The 21,666-nt window shown below is 45.8% G+C and overlaps 1 protein-coding gene across 5 annotated transcripts in view; it reads right to left on the bottom strand.

Moving 5' to 3' along the window:
- LOC138580898 (zinc finger protein 300-like) overlaps positions 1–18,615 on the bottom strand; it is a 290,853-nt gene extending 272,238 nt beyond the window's left edge. For 3 of the 5 annotated variants that reach the window (XM_069651809.1, XM_069651808.1, XM_069651810.1), the window contains exon 1: positions 18,395–18,597. The gene's annotated coding sequence lies outside the window, so the exon portion shown is untranslated. Of the gene's footprint in view, positions 1–15,954; positions 16,617–18,394 lie in introns of those variants that run through there. The other 2 variants (XR_011304364.1, XM_069651807.1) reach the window with 2 other exon arrangements.
- Between the last annotated feature and the right edge of the window lie 3,051 nt (positions 18,616–21,666).

The following is a 21,666-nucleotide window of genomic DNA, read 5'->3' as shown; positions in this document are numbered from 1 at the left end:
TGTGTACTGCACACGAACATCGCTTGCCTCAAGACGAACTATTTTGGATCGAGAGCAAAGAAAAATGCAAATCGCTGAATATTCTCTAAACATTTGATGTCAAATAAATGTACTTTACCAAATTTACAATCTTGCGGTTTGATTTAAAAGTACAGTTTCATATTCGGAATTGTGGCGCGCTGTGTTGTGAGCTGATCTGTGTTGGTTTCCGGGTTCTGTGTGGAGTCGCGTAGAAGACGCCTGGGCGCGTTTGCCTACGCAGCACAGTCACGTCACGGATAGAGGCGGGGAATATGAATGTTTTGATAAAGTCTGTTTCAGGGGCGGGGGATATGATTTAGTGCCGCAAACGCAGGTGAGCCAGGTCGATGGGGGGAAATGATAGGATTATCACAAAATGGCGGCTGATTTCGAGTGCGTTAATGGACGAAAAGTCGGGTAAGGTCCATAGGAAAGTTTACTACGATCTACCTATTTATGATTAAAAACACATGGCCGAACCGTAGGGACAATAAAAAAAAAGTCCCGGAACTATCCTTTAAAACCTTTATGGACTTCAAGACCCATAATGCATATGGTACTGGGATGAGGAAGAGGAGCAAAGAGTCACTAATGCTACTAAGAAGACTGTGCAGTCTAGTTGTTTCAATTCAAACCACTCAAGCGGGACATTTAAAGGTAAGAATCATCCACAGGTGAAAGAGGGAGGAGCAGAGGCAGAAGCAGTCAAGAGAGAAACCGATGGAAGTCAGGAAAGCCACTGAAGGCCGAAAAGCAGTTGAAGCAGAAGTGAAAGCACCAGCAGAAGCTAATGTGGGAACATAAGGTGTGCAGTTTTGTATAGTGAGCGCAGCAGGATGCAGAATCTTGGAAGACAGCAGCAGGGAGATAAGCCGAGCTGTATGGGAGACGTGATCCCAACTCGATCGTAATCACTCAGGTGTGCTGGAGGACGCAGAGATCCGACGGAGCTCCAGGGAAGTGCCATGCAGGCAACAGCCGTCACAGGAGAGTGGTCAACGGTACTGCCGGACCGCAGAGGGCCTGACAGTTCACCAAAGTCCCGCCTCATTGATACTACAAGGCAGCATCAAGGAGTGATGAGGAGATGCCGAAAGAAACCAGTGAGTAGGCCTAGAAAGGTAACCCCAGGGCGCTCAGAACAGAACATTGATCAGTAAAAGACAGTTTTGAATATCAAACAAGTAGGAAAGAAGGGCAAACAGGGCGCAATTCTCTTTTCCCAAGATATCAGCTTGGGGAAACCTGTAACCCACATTGCCAACAGCCAACAGAACATAGAGACAGACAAACATTGTACAACCCTCCTCAAATGGGATATTGGTGTGGAGAAAATTGGAAGAAACACTGCCACTAGCAGAAGAAACCATTTACAGTTGTAGTTTTTATTCCTGGTAGGCGGGTAAACCAGGAAAGAAATAGTTACTTTGAAGAAGTGTGGTTGTAGAAAAAAGTGTTGTGGAAAGAAATTTATTTAATCATCCTGATAAACTGTTATATAACAGACATTTGCTGTGCTGTCCTGACAAAAGTATTACACCAGAAGAGTAATTATGATATTTGTAAAACTGCTCTACATCTTGATTAGAATACTTTGTGGAAAAAACCGTTTGGTTTTGACCAAGTATTTTGTGAAAGAGAAATTTACTTTTTTTTTTTCATTTGTACAGCGTGTACAAACACGTAGGCATCAGGGCGCTTTTAGCAGTTACATGGGGCTCAGGATTGGGCGTAGGCATCAGTACAGATACATCATTTCAGGTATGGCAACACATATACAAAGTGTCATTCTGGACATACAGCATTCATGGTTCATAGAGGTAAGAAGGTCAGAGTTAGGTGAACAACCAGGTTTTGAGAGCTTTGCGAAGGATCCAGTAGGATTCTTCTATTCGAAGGGCAGGTAGGAGAGAATTCCAGTATTTGGCAGCAATGACTGGGAAGCTCTAGTGGGCCTACTGGATTGGACTCTGGCATTGTTAGGTAAGGTGGGGTTGCATTGGAGATGCACTTGTGGGCCATAGGATAGCATCTTCAATAGGATTCTTTCATTAATGGGTAGCCAGTGAACAGCTCTGCGGGCGGCCGAGATGTGCTCAGATCATGGGATATTGAGAGTAGCGCGCAAGGCATTTTTCGGGATATTTTGGTGTTTTTTTAGATTACGAGCGGATGTACCAGCAAAAAGGACATTGCAGTAGTCTAACCTGGTGCCGATCACAGCTCGGGCGATCGATACAGTTGTCTCTGGATAGGAATGGCCTGGCAGCATTAAGCAGTTTCGTCGAGAAAGCTGCTGCAGAGGAGATGGCATTTACTTGCCGAGTTAGGGAGAGAGTTGCATTGAGATGGACTCCCAGTGTTTTTACCGAGAAAGAGACGGAGATCACTGATCCGTCAACGTTGAATGTGGAGTATTGAGAATCAAGGGTTTTCAAGGCAGTTGCCGGACCAATAATAAGAAGTTCTGTCTTCACACCGTTGAGACAGAGGCTGTGGGTCGCCATCCAAACTTAGACAGTGGCGTAGGTAGAGCGGAGGAGTCTTCGTGGTAGGACCCTGTGAGCGGGAGGAGAATCTGCGTGTCGTCGGCATAGCTAGTTTAGGTAAATCCGAGCGAGCCCAGGTGGTCAAAGAGGGGCTTTATGAAAATGTTATAGAGCGTGGACGAGACAAAGGATCCTTGCGGGACCCTGCAACTGATTTCTGACAATGCCTGCGCCACGCCATCCCCAAAAACTTTCATTACTCTCCCTTCGAGGAAGTATGCTATCCAAGCGGCAGCTTTCTTGCAGAAGGCAGCAGAGGAGAGGAGATGGCGACATAGGATGTTGTGATCCACCAGATCAAAGGCTGCTGACAAATCAATGAGAAGAAGCACAGCCAGCTTTCCTTTGTCTCGGATGGCATCTAGCTGGATTTTCAGGTCCAGGAGATCAGACTCAGTGCCGTGGCTGTAACCCGATTGGCGGGTGCCTAGAATTTGGTTGGTTTCTAGATGGCATTGAATTTGTAAGTAGGCTGCCCTTTCTAGGATTTTGAGGAGGAACGGGACAGTGGTAATGGGCTGATAGTTTTTGGCAATGGTGGGGTTGAGCGTGGGTTTCTTTAGTAGGGGGAGGACCCATGCTTCTCCGAGGCATGAGGTTTCTATACCCGTGTTGAAGGAGGCATTGATAGAGGTCGTTATGAAGGGGGCTAGTTCAAGCAGCAGTCTTTAATTAGTGGAGCTGGGCAGATATGCCCTTTACATCTTGAGGGCTTTAAACTTTGTAGGACACAAGAGGTTTGCTGAATGGGGACCAAATTGAAGCTGAACAATGGGGCATCAAGAGAGTGGGCTAATGGAGTGTGGGTGAACAAGGATTGTTGCAGGAGACATGTTATTTGGGTGTTGAGTTTTTCTTTTAGTGTGTCAATTTTGGTCAGAAGGGTGTTCTGGATGGTGTTGCACCAGGCAGAGTCCTTGTGGATCGTGGAGACCAGTTCTTTAAGGATGGTGAATAATTACTTAGAGTCAGAGTTGGCATTGGCAATCCTTGTGTTGAAGGAGGCGGCCTTGGCAAGTAGAGTGGCTTTTTTGTATTTGCGAGGAAGGGAGGGAGAGTTTTTCCAGCTTGGCTCAGCAAGTCTTTTTTCCACTATGAGGGTGGCGAGTTCTTGGGTGTACCATAGGTTAGTGTGGAGCGTTGGTTTGGCTTTTTTTTTTAGCAACTAAGGACGCAAGGGTGTTGATGGCATTAGTGAGGGTATTGGAGTGATGTTGTGCTAGAAACACCAAGTCAGTTCACTCTAGGCTGTCGGGATTGAGGGCGTTACAGGAAGTATTCCTTGGTGTTTTTTCATGAACTGCGGCCAAAGGTGGAGGGGCTGGGGCTGATGGAGGATTTGCCAGATGGGCCTGCTGGGAGTGAGAAGGCGATGATGATTGTCAAACCATGGGCATGGTGAATTAGTTTTAAATCGTGATAGCGTTTGTGTCAGACAGCCAGTCTAGTATGTGTCCTTTGTTATGAGCGGGATTGTGAACGTCGTTGGTCAAAGCCAAGAGGAGCAAGGGCAGTGGCTGGGGAGGTGGCTGGTAAGTCAAATGGGTCGTGGAGGCTCAGGTTGATGTCCCCTAGAAGGAGTACTTGTGAAGTAGGCTTGAGGTGGTGGCTTAGAAGGAGGAGTAGGTCTTCTTCGAAGGTAAGGGTAAGACCTGGTGGGAGATAGACGAGGTGAATAGAGATTGTGTTGGTAGGGGCGGTGGGCGATTTGAGAGAGGGGATGTTGCGGTTGTTATTAAGAGCAGAGGAAACCTGTCTGATGATCTGATGGTTCCTGGCAATAAAGGACACACCACCTCCTCTTGAATTTTGTCTGTGGGGAGGGCGTGCGATAGCATAGGGCCCAAAGTTGCATGTAGCCAGGTTTCAGGGATGGTAAGGGCATCTAGGTTGTTCATAATTTAGAGGTCGTGGATGTCTAGTGCATGTGCAGTCAGAGAATGGTCGTTGATTAGGCTAGATTAAGGCCGTGAGCGAGGGTGGAAGGTGAACTCTGTGCTCGTGTGGAGATGTTACCAGGGCAAGCAATGTTAAAGTTGTTGGCTTTTGGCACAATACTCCAGTCAGTCAAGGATACTGTGTTGATGTTTGGCATTGGGGCTGTGCTCAGATTAGATGATGGGGCAATACCAACTTTTTGCATGGTGGTCGTACTAACATTTGACTCTAAAGCAGTGCTCAAATTAGACAGTGGGGCAGAAATATGTTCTGATAGTAGGCTGTAGGCCTACTTTACCAAGTTAAAAGATGGAAATTTGCCATTGAACAGAATGTTGTTGAATCAAATCTTTTTTAGATGTTTTTCTGAATTGATTCAGGGCAAGGGAACCAAACCCTGGTCACAAGGAGTGCTTTGTGAGACTACGTTTGAACCTTTGCACAGTTTTGTTGAACAGAAACCAACCAGATACATTTACCTAATGCTCTTTGGTTGTATGCATTAGTGTGAGGGTCAGATACATTAGGACACAAGATCATCTTTCTTTAGTTTGCAAGGAAGGAATATTCTCGTTGGGATAGGGACAGATAGGTGTTCATCTCACCCCCTCTGCACTTTTAATAAATATGGCAAACATTGAGAAAACTTCAACTTTGTGTCCTATCAAAATTCTATATGTATGTATATGTATGTCCTCCGAGCTCATCTAGCTATGACTCAATGTTATCCTCCAAGTGTTCCAGCTGCAGTACACTGGCTGCCCCTGCCACCTCTCCAAGTTCGAGGACTAGCTCCTCCCACAAGTTCCTCTACATTGGTTAATACCATTAGTCCCTATTTGTGCAGCAAGAATTATTAGATACAATTTTGCTTCTGGGTGTTGTAAGATTAACAGCTTAAGTGACACATGGCTAATCTTCACAAGTGTCGAATCTACCCAATATAACAGACGCATGGTTAGTCCAAATAATTCTATCGGATGTGGTGCATGGCTAAATCTTCCCATAGTTAGCACTATAGCTAACTATGGAGCGCAGCACAATAGCTAGCTATGGAATGCAGCACAGTTCAACACAATGTCTAACTATAGGGCTGTGATGAATCCTGTGGTGTCATCACCAAACCCAGCCTAAAGTCTCCTCCTATGTGGCCAGGGGAAGGCAGCGGCTACCTGATCCTAACCCTGGGGGTGGTATCACATGGGAGGAGACGGCTATCAAGGGGAAGTGGTAAATCCACTAGGAGAGACGCAGCATTCATCTTCTTGTGAAGATGAAATCAATCACAATGCCCAACCACCATGTCCACTACCCTTCCTACTCCATGCCTCAGTGGCACCTTGCGCCACATTCAGCAGCCAAGCCCTCCCCCAGCTAATATCACTGCCACCTGTCCTAGCAACCCTTATCTTAAATCACCCTCCCTTTGGCTTGAACACTTTGCATCTAAACCCACCCCCAACCAACCATGCATTGGTCCCGCGAGGAATCTTCGACTTGGTTCCAGACTACATCATGCCTCCTACCACCGCACCAACATTAACTTACGGACTAACTCATCCCACCCAGAGCCAAGAGTACCCACTTCCCCTCACCCTCCCACACCCACAGTGGATGACAATCCTATTGCCAGTAACCAACCTCACACTCCTACAGCACCTCCAAAGGCTGCTTTAATCAACACCAGGTCACTTACAGCACACGCACTCGATGTAGCTGAACTTATCACTACACACGGCCTCGATTTCTTAGCTGTCACCGAAACCTGGCTCCATGCAGCCTCAGGCCCTCTCCTATCCCTAGCGATCCCTGATGGCTACACCATTATAAGAGGTGACCGCAACTCCAGCCAATCCAAAAGGAAGCGGTATTGCCTTCATACACAAAAATACCATTAGTCTTCGCCCTACCACCACTCTCCAAATCAACTCCGCCGAACTACTAACAGTAAAGCTAGCGATCACCCACAATCAGACTATCACACTCCACCTGATCCTCTATCAACATTTGCTGTAGATCTCTCATGTATCCTTGCTGATAACACTAAGTCTAAGAGCCAAATCATTATGCTTGGCGACTTCAACCTAGGTTACCAAGACCCTCATGATGCCCCCGCGCACGACATCAACAACCTGCTACTGAACCTCGGCCTCACACAACATATCAATACACCAACACACGTTAAGGGTAGGATCCTCGACTGGATTGCTACATTAAAATGTGACACCGCCATTGCCACCAACCAACCATGTACATGGACCGACCACCACCTCATCACTTTCAGCATCCCTACCAAAATGATCCACACTACCACTGATATCGCACCTGCCACCGCCACAAGAAACAAGCGCAACATAACAAATTACTTCCACTTATCATCCCTGCTCTCAACAATCTCTCCCGCTCATGTTCTGACCCTACAGCCCTTGTAGACACCTACAACCAGACCATGCTAAAAGCCCTTGACCTCATTGCCCCGTCCAAACTCCGTAAACCTAGACCCCGAGCCCACCTCAACTCCTGGTACATGCCACAGCTAAGAACCCTGCGCAAAGAAAAAAGGAACCTTGAATCACGTTGGAAAAGTAACCCTACTGATACCAACAAAGCCAGCGTTATTCTTGCCACTCTAAATTACAGAGGCCATACTCCAGGCCAAAAGAGATTAGTATAACAAACGCATCGAACAAGCCCAGTCAAACACCAGGGAATTATTTAAAATCTTAAAGGAACTGGAGTCACCTGCAACCCCTCCTGACACCTGCTCCAAAGACAGTACCTGGTGTACTAACATTCAAAAGGCCCTCATTGGCAAAATTACCACTCTCCAAAACAAAATCAAAGACAAAAAAAACAGCCTGCAGACTAGCGTGCAGCACAAAATCCATCAGACCAGTGCTAGCACCAACCGTGATACCCTAAAACCATTCTCCTTCTCTCCCTTATCCATTACTGATGTTGAGCACATCATTAATAACCTCAAACCGTCCAATTGTCAGGGCGACTTATGTCCTCCCACCATTATTAAAGAAGCATCGCACAGTCTAGCACCTTTCATCACCACTCTCATAAACTCATCTTTCAGTACTGGGATTGTCCCCGATAACCTCAAGGATGCATGGGTCATTCCCCTCCTCAAATAACCCACCCTGGATGCTAATATACCCACTAACTTCAGACCCATTACAACAGTTCCCTTCCTCTTAAACATTCTTGAATGTGTTTCGAGTCTAAACCGACTCTTCATCCGAGGCTGTAAATGGGAGATGGGACCTAAGATAAATTGAATGAAGGACAGTGCCAGAAAACTCTCTCATGGCTTCACAATTGCGGTAATTTCAGCACAGCAGGAAAAGCCAAAGTGATGTGCAAGGAAGCAGCTTCGGTCCCATCTCCCATTTACAGCCTCGGATGAAGAGTCGGTTTAGACTCGAAACACGTGTCAGGCTACTTTGCAAATAAATCCATCGGACTTATAACCACATCTCTCTTCAATTACTTGCAACACATGCCTATATTGCACTCTTGGGCGCAATGCGGCTGAGAATTGCCTCTTGGGCAATAAGAGCGCAACTCTTCCTTTTGGGGATTTCAATTGGAGGAATCTTGTAACCCAAACTGCTATCAGTTAGAAGGCCACTGCCATCAATTAGAAGGCCGTTGAGAAGTTCTAAAGAGACGCTTTGAGAATAATTCTTGCACAGGTCATTCTCAGTTTAGGGAAAACTGGAAAACAAGATGTCTAGAGTCCAGAGACAATAAGAATAGGCAGTTTTTGGTTAGATCGCCTTCCCAGAGAGATTGGATTGGAGAGTCTTCAGGTCAATATTGCCATCAAGTTTGAAGTTAGGAGTTTTCTTTCCTGGCAGGCGAGTATACAGGGAACAGGTTTATAGTGGTTAGTCCTGCCAGGCGAGCCGACCAGGAAAAAAAGATGATGGTTTGATACCAATGTGGCAAAAAGATGTGTGGAAAGAACTTTTGTTGAATGAAGAGTATTCATATACGTTATCATTTGTTGACAAGCTGTAGCATCAGAGAGAAACTGCTTTGTGTTATCTTGACAAAAGTGTTGTATTTCAAGACTTATTTAGAAACAGTGACACGCTACCTTGACAAGGAGTAGTTTCTTTTGAAGAAAGTATTACCTGATAGCAGAACATTTGCGTTTGGTTTTGGAACCTGTGTTTTGGAGAGAAAGTCAATGATCCTTGCAAGAGAGATGCTGTGGACGACGTTAACTTGTTTTGAACTGTTAACCAACTGTGGTGAAAAGGACACTTGTTGTTTCTCCAGGAAAGACACTGGGCCTCATTACAAGTTTGGCGGTAGCCCTGCCGGTAAAACCGGTAATTGCCCATTTGCGGGCGCTGGAAAAAAAAGATGCTCCCCGGCCGAATGGGAATGGGTAGGTCGAATGCACCTGCACCGTTATTAACCTTTTGGTGCCAGTACATCCGACATGCTGTGCTCGGGGGTGCCTTTCTGCCTGCCAGGTCCGACCTGGCTGGCAGAACGGCACCCACGAGCACAACTCGTAATTTGCCGGTCTGGGAACTACAGTAACGGCATGCTTACCGGTACCGTAGTTCCCAGACCGGCAAACTTATAATGAGGCCCACTGTGGTTAAAAAGAATGCAATTCAATTACTCCTGAATGGATCCATGGGAAGCAAATACAACCTTGGTTGCAAGGAGTGCTTTCAAGAACCTTTGAATTACACAACTGTTTGGTTGAACAAAATGGTCAGTCATTTTTCCTTGTATGTTTGATTATGGGTATTATTGTGAGGGCCAGAGGTATTTTAGACACATGGTCATTTTTCTTTAGTTTTAGTTTGCTAGGTAGGGACCTCTCCGTTACGATAGGGAAAAGTTAGGCGTTTATCAGAACTGCTTTTAATTAGAATAAATGGCAAACTTTGAGAAAATGTTACCTTTGTGTCGGTCACGCATTTCTGCACCCTCACAAGAGTGCAGTACAGTACAACAATGACCAACTATACGGCCGGAACAATGGGCTACTATGGAATGCACCACAGTTCACACAATGGCTGATTATAGGGCGCAGCACAGTTCACAATAGAAGCAGGATTTTCTGGAGCACAGTAATGTGAGTGTTCAGAAATGCGAGAAGGACACAAAGGTATAGTTTTCTCAATGTTTGCCATTTTATTAAAATTTAAAAAAGGGGTGAGATAAACGCCTCTGTCCCTATCCCAACGAGAACGTTCCTACATAGCAAACTAAATTTAAAGAAGGATGACACAGTGTCCAAATGTATCTGACCCACACACTAATACATATAACCAAAGATTTCGGTTCAATTTCTTATTTTATGGAAATGTATCCTCACAGCTCATGTCCAAGGCTCCAAAGGTACTTTCATGTGTTGCCTCCCCCCCTTCTCTCTTCTCTCTCCACTTCCTACCTCACTCCCATCCAACACACCCAAACTGTTTTTTTCCCATATTGTACAGTAATTGTTCAATCTCACTTCTCAAAATACGGTACTCCTTTATGGGGCCCATAACCATAGTAGACCTCTTTGTAGCTTGCCGTCGGTAAGTCATGCATTTGCATTAGGTTTACACAGTTGGTTAAAAAAAAATAAGCACATTAAAAAGAAGTATGTGCCTCTGTGAAAATCTACTAAAACATACGTCCTGTGTGAGAAACCTGAGGGCAACCTCATACCTACTCCCCTTGGATCCTCTTCTCAGGTGGCCAGGTAAAAGCCATTGCTCTTGGATCCTGACCCTGGGGGTAGAGATGCAAAAGTGGATCACCTGGGTGGAGGGTCTTTGGGGACTGGAGAGAAGAGGTCTTTGGTTGAGGCATGTTATCCCCCCTTTCACTTGTGATAATAAATGCTACCCTCCCCCTACCTTCATAGGTTATTGCCAGCCATTTCCTCTTATTTCCCTCAGTCATACCACTCTAGTACCAGGACAAGCAAGAGGCGACTAGGAGTTGTACACACCAACATTCAGTTACACCACTCTGGTACTGAGACGAGGAAGAGGCCTGGAAACTATTGCAAGGGTCAGGCATGTCCAGAGAACACGAGTAATTGTGGTCAGGCAATTGGACTAGAGGGTTCGCACCTGCAAACTGTTTACAGGTCACGGGTGCATAAAAGGTGGAGCCGCCAGCAAGGAAGGAAAAACCAGCAGGAGAGACAGGCCTGAGAGGGGAAGAATTCTTGCTCAGAAGAAGGCTGCCTGTAGGCCAGGATGGTGGCTAATACAGAGGAAAGACCGACGCTGGGGCCCGAGCCACCAGAGTCTCCTCTGCCTTGTGCCCACAGCCAGAGCTGTGGAGCACAGAAGACTCCGAAGTGCTGCAGGCCACCGGTAGCGTCCACGAGTTAAGAGCTGAGCTAACGGCAACACACAGCAAAGTTTGCAGAAGGCAAGTGCTGCTCGCAGAGCTCCAGAGACGTGTGTGCGGAGCAGAATAACATCAGGAAAAATGAAGAGAGGACGCCTGGAGGAGCAGCTGAGGACCGGTGAGTGAACTGACGGGAACACTTGTACCGGGGTGAAGGGTTTTTGAACACCAAGAAACGTTGAACTACAAGTGAAGGAACCCGGGTATAAAGCAAACCTTATTGAATATCAAACTAAAGGAAAGCTTTGCAAGCATTATTGAATCCGGAACTAAAGGAAAGCTTTGATAGCCTACGAATGAGATGAAAGCATGTGTGAACACATAATGAAAACTTTAAGACAAAGAATGAAGCTTTATGAATAAAGTGAAAAGCAAATGAGCACTAATGAAGTTTGTGAAAGTAAGGTTGTGGAAGAGAGCGAGCAACACGATGCGAGTTATGTGGATGAACACACTGTGGCAAAGCCAAGAGAATGTCAAGGAGAATACAAAGTGAATGTGGACCAAAGCACAGGTGCAGTGAGAAAGAAACCTGTGTGGGCAAGGAAACCTAGGGTTATCGTATGCGTGACCTGTAATGGCTGGACCGTGTGGTCTGACAACTGGCGCCAAGACCGAGGATACCCTGTTTGGAAAAGCCAAGGAAAGCAAAGAAAGAATGAAAGCAATCTGTATGAACTATTGAAGAGCCTGAAGGATTATAAAAGTCGACCTGGAACTGGTTTTGAGAATAAGGAGACAACTGATTGAGAGTTTGCAAGCTGGAAGAGCTGATGTCTTGGGGAAGGGAACCCAAGATCCTTTTGGAAACTGCTTTGAACTTGGGAAAGAGAACCCTATTTTGAACTGCGTTGTTACCGTAGGGAAGGAAACCCAGAGTCCTTTTCAGAACTGTGTTGTTTTTCTTGGGGACGGGACCCCCCGATATTATTTGAAACTGCTTTGAACTTGGGGAAGGGGAGCTGGAAAGTAAGCCAAGAGCTGGAAGAAGCTCAGAACGTAATTTGGAACACTTTATTTTGTTGCCGACATCCCTACACATTGTTTAGCTTTAGTTGTTAGGGCAGGTATAGGTTTTGAATAGAGACAGACTTTTGTTGAATTTACTGACTCGCAAGTTAAGCCTTACACCATTCTAACATTTGAAAATAAAAGGTGTCTTGTTTGAACCTTGAATCTTTTGTCGGTGTCTTGCTTCATGGTGACTTCACAATTGTCAATACAATACTAGCATGAAGAACCATACATTTGTCAAGCATAAAATACTTTTAAAAAGAGAAAAGAATGTTAACAGAAACCAAGAATAGATGCATTTCGGTTAATATACCTGGAGTGAAACATGGCATAGGTTCCAAGCTGATAAATGAGGCCTCTGATAACTACACCTTCACTAGTCAAGACTATGTAAATCTCATTTACAGCTGATAACAACATAGTCCGTCGAGCTCATGGTCCTTCAGATATAACATGATACGGGCAACAAGCCCATTAAACAGACTGCTACAAGCCAATGAAACAGTCTGCGGTAATTCGCTCTTTTAATGGTTTAAGACTATGAAGGTCCTGTATATAACCAATAGCATTAGAGAGATCAAGCAGACACTCGTTGAGAAGTAGCGGAGCACATGTTCCACTCCAACAATAGGCCTCCAGTCACCCAAGCCCTGCAAGCCTTCCATAATTGAACCCTAGATGCTCTCCTCTAGAAACCAAGTCCCCAAAAGACCAGAGCGTCTATGCTGCATATGCTTTTGACAAATGGACCTTCAATGATCATTCCATTTCACCTTTCCAGTATAAAACTGCACTCCACAGATGCTCCATTTGCCACAAAAGATTACAAATCAGAAGCAAAAGACGGAGAACTGTCAGCCGAGTATCATGGTGCAACGTAACGTAAAGTCAATTGCAGTACAGCAGAACTGCTTTTCAGCAGGCTGAGTTTAGCAGCCCCAATAAATGTGTTTTCTAGCATTTTTGCAACCTATGGATTACTAACATCGCTGTACCTTCTCTGCGGCATCTTGCCAAACCACTGCCAATCTGCTCCATTTCTCACCACAGAATTTGATTGGTTATGGGCATTCCCAGCTACCATCCACAGTGTGATAAGTTTCTCCCATAGGAATAATGGCTTATGGCCTTAGGGCCAAATACAACCAATGTGCAGAATGCCCCCACTCAGCCCCATTTCAAAACTAAGAAAAACAGGGGATTCACCCACTCATCTATCCATATTTCTACCCAGATCCATCAACCCATAAAATAACTCAAAAGAAACAACTCTATTCTATGTTAGCAATTATTTGCTATCTGCTCGTTACTCAAAGCAATCCTCCTTCATTCGCTTAATTCACTAGTCTGCAGCATTTGATACTGTAGAGCACTCAGTCCTATCCACTCACTCTCATCTTGGTTTCCGTAAGTCTGTTCTTGATTGGTTTTGTTCTTATCTTGCCAACCGCACCTAGTCTCTTGGGACAATTCTACTTCTACCTTTCTGCTTCAAGTCGGTGTTCCCCGAGGTTCCGTGTAGGGCCCCCTCTTTTCCCTATACACTATTCCACTTTCTTCTATAAATCAACTCATTTAGTGTTTAACCTCATTCTATGCCGATGAGGCACAAATCTTTTTCACTTGTCCCTCTCTAACTGATTCCCTTCCCACTCCGCTTTTCCAGTTGTCCTTTTACCATCCAATTATGGATGTCAGCTAACTACCTTCATCTCAATCCTATGAAAACTGAAGTTCTCTTCTTTCCTTCTTCCTCTATTCCTCCTTCGATTCCATTTGTTTTTATACCCTTTCCTCCTTCTATGCCATCTTTATCTGCCAAAAATCTTGGTGTAATTTTTTTTATCCTTTTTCTTTCTGTGCCCACATCCCTTATATTGCTCGTTCTTGCTGCCACCAGCTCTTCAACAGTCAAAAAGAACGCTTTTTATATATGTCTTTTCATGCAACTGAGCACTTCATTTCTTTGCTGGTTCTTTTGAGACTGGATTACTGCTACTGAGTCTTCCCGCCCATCAGCTAGCTCCCTTGCATTCTGTCCATAACTCTTCTGTTCCATCTCTGCTACTCTAGCTTCGCTTCACTGGCTGTCCTTTGAATCTCATCTCATCTTTCACTTCCATTGGATAGTCTTTAAATCCCTACACATCTAGGCCTCCCCTTTCTCTCTGCTCTTGTTTCTTTTTACTCTCCTTGCGCTTTGAGATCTCAATCCCAGTTACTTCTCTATTCATCGACGTCCTTGTGCCTCGTCACGCTTCCACTTCTTGCGACAAGACACTGGAATCATCTACCTCTATCCATCAGATCCCTTTCTTCTATCTCACTTCTTCGGTCCCGGTTGAAGGACCACTTGCAATCCCTCTCTAATGCTTAAACTTGCTGGTAAATCACCATGTACGTATATAATTGTACCGTTTTCTTCTTGTAAAGCGCTTTGTCGATAAGCCCTCTATAAATTAAATACAGGTATAAACCATCTTCATCTACTCATCCATGAACCCATACAGACATATACACCCATGGGTTGGGTGAATGAATTATCTCTCACCCATACAACCAGATTCACCCACTGCATAAGGTGGATTCTTACTTTAGCTTGTGTCCAGGGTGGAGGTGTAGCCTTTTTTGTTGCACTTCTCCACCGAATATACATTACTAAGATCAAGGGAGTGTTTGGTGCAAATTGCACCCAGGGTGCAAGAGACATTTGCAACTGTATTAGTCCATCGCAATAGACAGATTGCATCTGTTTTGAGTGACCCTTTCTGAAACATTCCATTCCAGGCATACGACTGTACACATCTACCAGACCTGGATCTCGAGGCGGGGGTGGGGAGGTGGCAGCAGAGGGCTCTGAGGGTCGCCCCAGGGCACCAGTAGTCGTCGACGGAACTCCAGCTGTGGCTTCTGCTCCATGAATATGAAAGGCCGGGTAAGTCTGCAGCAGCTGGCATTGTTTTTTGTTAAATGTCAAAAACCGAAATCTGCCCGTTTCCGTGAGAAGGCCCCAGTTATTGGTCCCCATCTTAGTCATGGAGGGGCATTCTGTACTGTATTTACCTCATGAGATTCTAGTGTCCCAGCACATATTCCCGGTGGTGGAATTGCAAATAAGGAACGGTGTCCAGTCATAATTTCGAAAGTAAAAAAAGTCGAATCAAAAATGTCGAATTGTTTTTTTTTTTCGATATTTTTTTTTTGGCTCTAGTTTCTGTGAAAAAAATAGGTAAAAATAAAAAAAGGGGGGTTGGGGGGGGAACCATTTCGAAAAAAAACCTCATTAAAAAAAAATTCGACATTTTTTTTCGACTTTTTGACTTTCGAATATTTTGTATTCGAAATTATGTCTATGAACCATAAGGAACTAGTGGTACAACATAATGATCTATATTACACCTCCACCTCTGTGTAAATGGCCAGTCTTCGAGGTCAGGGTCGCTCTACCCCCAGATAGCCGACAGTGGTATAATGGTGGACAGACATTAGCAGTTTGGCCACAGCTCAGTGAGTGTCTGGCAGTAAAGGGCTCTAGGCCTGCAGTTGGCTTTACATGGACATACAGGTGGTAAGTGTAATGGTTGTTTGATGGACACACTTGACCTCAGATTGTGGTGCTTGAGTGTTTTGCAATTGACGCTCATGGAAATAGCACTTATTCTCGATTGAGGAAAGAGCACTTTAGAGCTAATTTTTTGCTAAATGAATAATTTGCCAGCGGGCGCCATTACGCATTGGCATACGAGTAGACTACTCCACGGCAGCAAATGTTTGTCATTTATGCAGCACAGTGCAAAAGTGCAGGACAAAAGGCAGACGTACACATAATGTACACTCTGTGCCTGTCCCCTTCACCCTGGCATCTGCATCTCCGTCCTCAGATCACCCTTCTGGACAACAGAAAATCTGACACTGCATGAGTCCATTTCCTGCCCTCAGTTGCATGTCACTATTTGACTCTTTATAAGGTTCTCTAATTCACACAGTGGGACTGTTAGGCACAACATTTGTCAGCCCAGCAGAACCTGCCATCCACGTGTTTTTGCTGTTTTGAGTGAAATGGTTTACTTTTAAATAGTAGTAATCAATAGGGCTCCTGGCTAAAACCTGATCTACCCAGGTAGGTTTACCATCAAAAATAGCAACAAATGATCAGGGTGACCAACCGAAACAAACACTTCAATATTCATTCAAATCATATAATCAATACCATTCTTTTGAGGTTGATTAAATGAATTTTAGTTTCAACCAATTGCTTCAATGCATAAATCCCCGACAGGATGAAATCGTAACAGGACATACAGTGGTGAAAATACAGTATCCAAACATTGATACACTGACATTTTTGGCCAAGCATTTTGGCGTGGACATACATTAAGAAAAACAACAGGGTCCCAAGTGACACTTCGGGATCAGGTGATCTGGTTTCACAGAAACAAAATAAGTGTAAGCCAAATTACAACATTTACAGTGTAGACATTAGACACTGGGGAGGATGTCGACACAAACGTGTTTTGGCGAATTGAGAGCTGATCTAATGTGCTGAGAATGGATAGCCTTCATCAGGACGAAGAGTGGGGGCGGGGGTTCGGTAATGGAGTCCCATTTCTCTCGTGTTTTCACAGTGTCAGACGGCGCAGAGCAGCCTTGGCTTCACTCAGTGGAGGGCAGAAGACGTAGCTGAGCAGTCTTGGCTTCACTCTGGCGAGGGAATAAGACGTAGCAGATCAGTCTTGGCTTCGCTCGTGGGAGGGTAGAAGACATAGCAGAGCAGTCTTGGCTTCACCGAGTGGCAAGCAATCTTGCTTTGCATCTATCTCTCAATTTCTTTGGGTGTAGCTGTACATCTGTGCACCCCTCTTTCCAAGAGGGGTGCACAGATGTAGATATCTTGAGATGAGAGGCACAAGGAGAGTTTCTAGTGTCAAAACAAATGATGACCTGGAATGATCTTCAGTGTGTCCAACCGGTCATCCATTAAACCCTGAGGAGACACAGAACGACCACCAGCATTTGGTGAGAAGGGTCTGCTGTGGCTGGGACCATGCAATCATTAACAGATGTGTGAGGGAGAGGGGACCCAAGGGGGACCCTGAGAGGGGAAATTAATTTACAAGGTGATCACCCGAGCCTGTAAAATGATTACTTGCACTGACATTCAAATAGTCAATCCTAAAGGTTCTGCAGTGGTTAAACCCTGAGGGCAGTGGGGCGATGAAAAACAATTTTAGACTATTCATTTACCGCTAAGGATGAGAAGGCCTGTGACTGGGAACCTGAGTTTAAGCATGTGGCTGGACAGGCTGAAATTATGAATCGGTGGGCCCGAGACTCACTTGGATAATAATGCCATTTAAGGTTGCACACATTGGTGCCTGAGAATATGAAATTGAATATTACCCCTGAAATTGGGAAGGCCAATGACAATCTGAAATGGTGCATTACCCAGAAGTTAAAAAGGGATGAGCCCAAGACCCTGAGATTGACGATTAATCATAGAACATAGCCCTTCCTCTAACAGAGGAAGTGAATTAAGTTGCCCTTACATGAAAATCAAAGGAGATTTTGAGTTTCGGCTCCTATGGGCAGAACTAGCCAAAACATCTAGCGGCATGGACAGTATAAGAAGGGCGTGTTACTTTTTATGATAGTTGCAGAGACGCTCACAAGTGGCACACTCTTTATCACAATTGTCACTTCTTCCTGCAAGAACCAAGTGAGGTGGTTTAGACCATCCATTTAAACTTATTGATTTACAACACCTTTAGTATACGCAGTACATGCTAGCTAATGTTCCCACTGTTCTGCGCCCCCCGCCCGCCCGCTTGCACCAAGTCGGCGACTACGTGCAAGTGCGGTCATCTATCTGCCAGTGATGTCACTTCCTATATTTGGGCACCCCCCCCCCCCCCCCCCGGGAAATTAATAAGTCGGCTCCCGTGGCTGGGCATAAAGACTACTTGTCAAAGCTTTGTTATGGAGGGTAGTTTTCCACTACAATGCAGATCAAACTTATATTTATATTCGAAATGCACTGGAGCAGATCAACATTTTGAATAGCCAAAATATAAAACGAAGGGTAAAAAGGAGGGTCATGCACCAAAGTGTTTTTTCATAGCTATGCACGATTTTGCGATGACAATGACATTACTAAATATTGTTTCAGTATCACTGCTGACGACTCAGTAACACCTGCATCAAAAATATCCAGCACTGGGTTTTCGTGACCCACAGTGCAATTAGAAACTCGTAGTCTTAGATCACTTCAACTGAAGTAATTGGACTAAAACACCAGATTACAATAATTTTTTTAAGGAAATCCCGTGTGCTCTACTGTCAGGCAACATAGGTCTAGAGCGCAATAGCACATTATCAATTCAGAGAAGGATCCAGCACGTCCACCACGGTGCATTGTCATTGTCACATACACAGCGCCACAAACACTTGCAAACGCGTCAATTACAGTTAAAGTAACGCACCTGGACCTATGTATTTGTTGTCACCACGGAAACAACCGTTCAGCGGTTTGTGAGTTAAATGGGCAACGGTAGAATGCCCCGCGCCCGTCCCGAGACCGCAGTATCTACTTCCCATCCGAGAACTAGACCCTAGCAACGCTGGGTCGCATCCTCGTCACGTGAGTTGCACGTTACTTCCAGGCCGTGTACGTCCACGGTCTACGAAAACGAGGGCACGGTCGGCTCTTCCTGCTAGGTGTCATTGCTTTAGCAAGCGAACTATCCTATTGGTTGTTTCGCAAGGAACCGGCAGTGGAAGTGATAAAGGCGCAGAGCGGGAGCCCCCAATGCTGATTGCCTGGCAGGCGGCAAACTTAAAACAGTCAAAGGGAAGGTAAACATGCCCGGGGCTCCTTTTGAGCAGTGGCATTGGTTGGCGTGACTTTGTTCAGGCAGCGGTGAGCGAGAGTGAGGAGAAGATACCCGTGTTTGATCCATGAAACCCGCGTTAGTAGCGAAATGTGTTTATTTGCATTTCTTGATGGTCCTTGTTTGCCTTTAATATTCCGTTTTGAAGGGAAGGATAGAGGAAGTGTTGTGGCCTCCCAAAGGGACACTTTCTGGTGTGACACTGCCTTTATTGCCAAAAGGGTAAAGGTGCTTTAACACAGTTGCATCACAGTGAAGCTTCTAGTACAGTGGTCTTCAAACTTTTTTGGCCTATGCCCCCCCTGAGCAAAGTTTGGGCAGGCTGGGCCCCCTAAAAGTACCAGATGGACAGTATGTAGAAATTGCTATGAACTTTTGCGTGCCGTCACTGCACCCTACTCCCAGAACAGACCCTTGGCTCTCCCCACCCTACTCCCACCACATTCCCAGTGCTACCGCCCATCCTGCTCCCACCACAGTCCCATAACACAAGCATGCACACATCCATACACATTTAAATAAAAAAGAAATCACCATAAACGTACCTTCTGCAGGGGCCTGGGGCTAAAATGCCCCACTTCAGGTTGCTCTGCCCGTATGTGCGAGGAGGCGCAGGAGCACTCCCTCGCACATACATACATGCAGTGCCCCAGCCAGCAATTCGAATGAGCTATGAAAGGCAGGCGAAGCAAAACACCCCCATCGTTGCATGGCTCGGTGATCATGTGCGGCTGGGGAAATGAACTGTCAAAGGCAAACAGTGTTTCCCTTTGACAGTTCAGCCAGCCCAGGAGCACTCCCTCAGCTGGAAAAAGCAGCTGAGGAAGTGCTCAGTGTTTCACTGGGCTGGCTCCTCCATATTGGATAAGGTGGACGCCCCCTCACCCATTATGGATGAGCCGGCAGGCTTGGACTGGCCCATAGGGCAATAGGGCGATGACCGTACCAAAAATGCAAAATGCTAGCGTAGGCCAGTCAAAATGGGCCACTTTTATGGCCAATGTGGGCCAGTTTGAAGAGTTACTTCACTATGCAGCTAGTAGTTTTGACCATTGTTGCTGAATAAATATTCTTTAAATATCACAATTTGTTTATATTTGAATTTAAAAAAAACCCTTGGGTACTATTCAAACAGTCTGTGACTAAAGGACTGAATATCCATTTGCAACTGCTGGACATTTTTTCATTGGCACCTAAAACCGTTTTATGGTCCAGTCTGACCATGTGAGCTGCCCCCTCCCATTTCCTCCAATCTAAAAAAGAAAACATTTTTTTTTCTTTTTTTACATTTCATGCTGGGCTCTGGCACCCCCCCTAGGAGACTGCCATGCCCCCCTGGGGGGGTGCGCCCCACAGTTTGAAGACCTCTGTTCTAGTACAAGGCTTATTCAGTGAGTTTTGTGAGGGGTAATAATAGGGGTGAAAGGCTGGGATGGGGCCAGAATTGCAGGTTAGAGCTCTGGGGCATCCGTCCTGTCGCTCAGCAGCCCGCACCGTGAATGTCTTTCGCTCACCTGTGATTTCCTTTTCCCGTTGTGTCCTCTTCCGAGAGGTCAGGTCGTCTAGTGAGACTACGCTCTGCATACCTCCTTTTGTTGGAAGACGAGAGCTGATGGCGGTACTGAATGATAAAGTCTGTGAATCGTGTCAGTCTCTTTTTTTCCCCCTGTGCGCTCGACCTTCTCGGCTCTTTTCTTTCTTCCATGACTTCTGCTTCCTCCTCCTGGTCCGTTCCTGCCTCCTCCAGTGTCTGGCTATACTCCTGTCTCCATGCTACCTCCTCGCTCGTGGTTTGCAGTCTTTTGTCGATCCTTCTTTATTCTCTTTTCTCTTTGGTCTTGTGCACCTAGTCCCAAGCAGTGGGTGTTTCCTTGGAGCTTCTCTTGAACAATGCCAATCATTACAGGTTCCACCTTCTCCCGTCCTGGGTGCGCATGTGTCACAACGATGCGGCCATGGAAGCTATGGGCAAGATGGAGGCGCTATTAGGACTCTACCGCTTGTCTGTTAGCGGTATAGCCTTTTTTTGCTACGGGCATATAGGGAAGCCACGCCCCCCACGAGTCCCGTTGCAACTCGCTTTGCTGACTTTCGTTTTGATCCGTACCAGTGCCTTCCTTGGATTCCTCCCGTTTTCAGCATTTCCCCTTGCTGCTTATACTTATGCTTCCGTTGCCTTCCTTACATATCACTTTGTTTACGTGTTATTTCCGGCTTTGTCTAGTGCTGCTTCTATTATCGGCTTCATGCCGCCGCAGACCTGCCTTCCCTGGCGGCGGGGTTCCGACTCGTCGGCTCCCACCCGCTCGGGGAAACGTTCACTACATTTCCGTTCTCTCGCTCTCTCACCCTCTCGCACTCAAACTCATTCGCCCTCTCTCTCATTCTTTCTCATTCAGACTCACTCGCGCTCTCTCATTCTCTCTCATTCAGACTCACTCGCGCTCTCTCATTCTCTCTCATTCAGACTCACTCGCGCTCTCTCACTCTCTCTCACTCAGACTCACTCGCGCTCACTCACTCTCTCTCATTCTCTCTTGTGCTCTCCCTCGTTCTGACTTCTCGTTCTCTCTGATCTTACCTGTTTCTCCGGGAGTACTTTTCCCATGCTTACTCTTCCTGGCCAGCTTCCGTGTGTAATTGCAGAGGTCCTCTACAGCGACTCTTCCTTACCTCTCCTTCCTGGGCTCCTTCCTCCAGAAAGCTCCGCTAGCCTTTGGAGATACAACCAAGATCATAGTAGAAAGTCCTTACCTGCCTCTGGACCTTCAACCGGCCATCGTCATCTGCAGCTACACAGGGTTTTTTCTGACAATCAGGCTTTTTCCCTGTTTGAAGGAGCGGGTTCCCCAGGGTTCACTTGA

Source organism: Ambystoma mexicanum, chromosome 3p (genome assembly GCF_040938575.1).
Source record: "Ambystoma mexicanum isolate Mex_15411 chromosome 3p, UKY_AmexF1_1, whole genome shotgun sequence".
Lineage (NCBI taxonomy): Eukaryota > Metazoa > Chordata > Amphibia > Caudata > Ambystomatidae > Ambystoma > Ambystoma mexicanum.
This window is presented reverse-complemented; position numbering and strand designations above follow the sequence as displayed.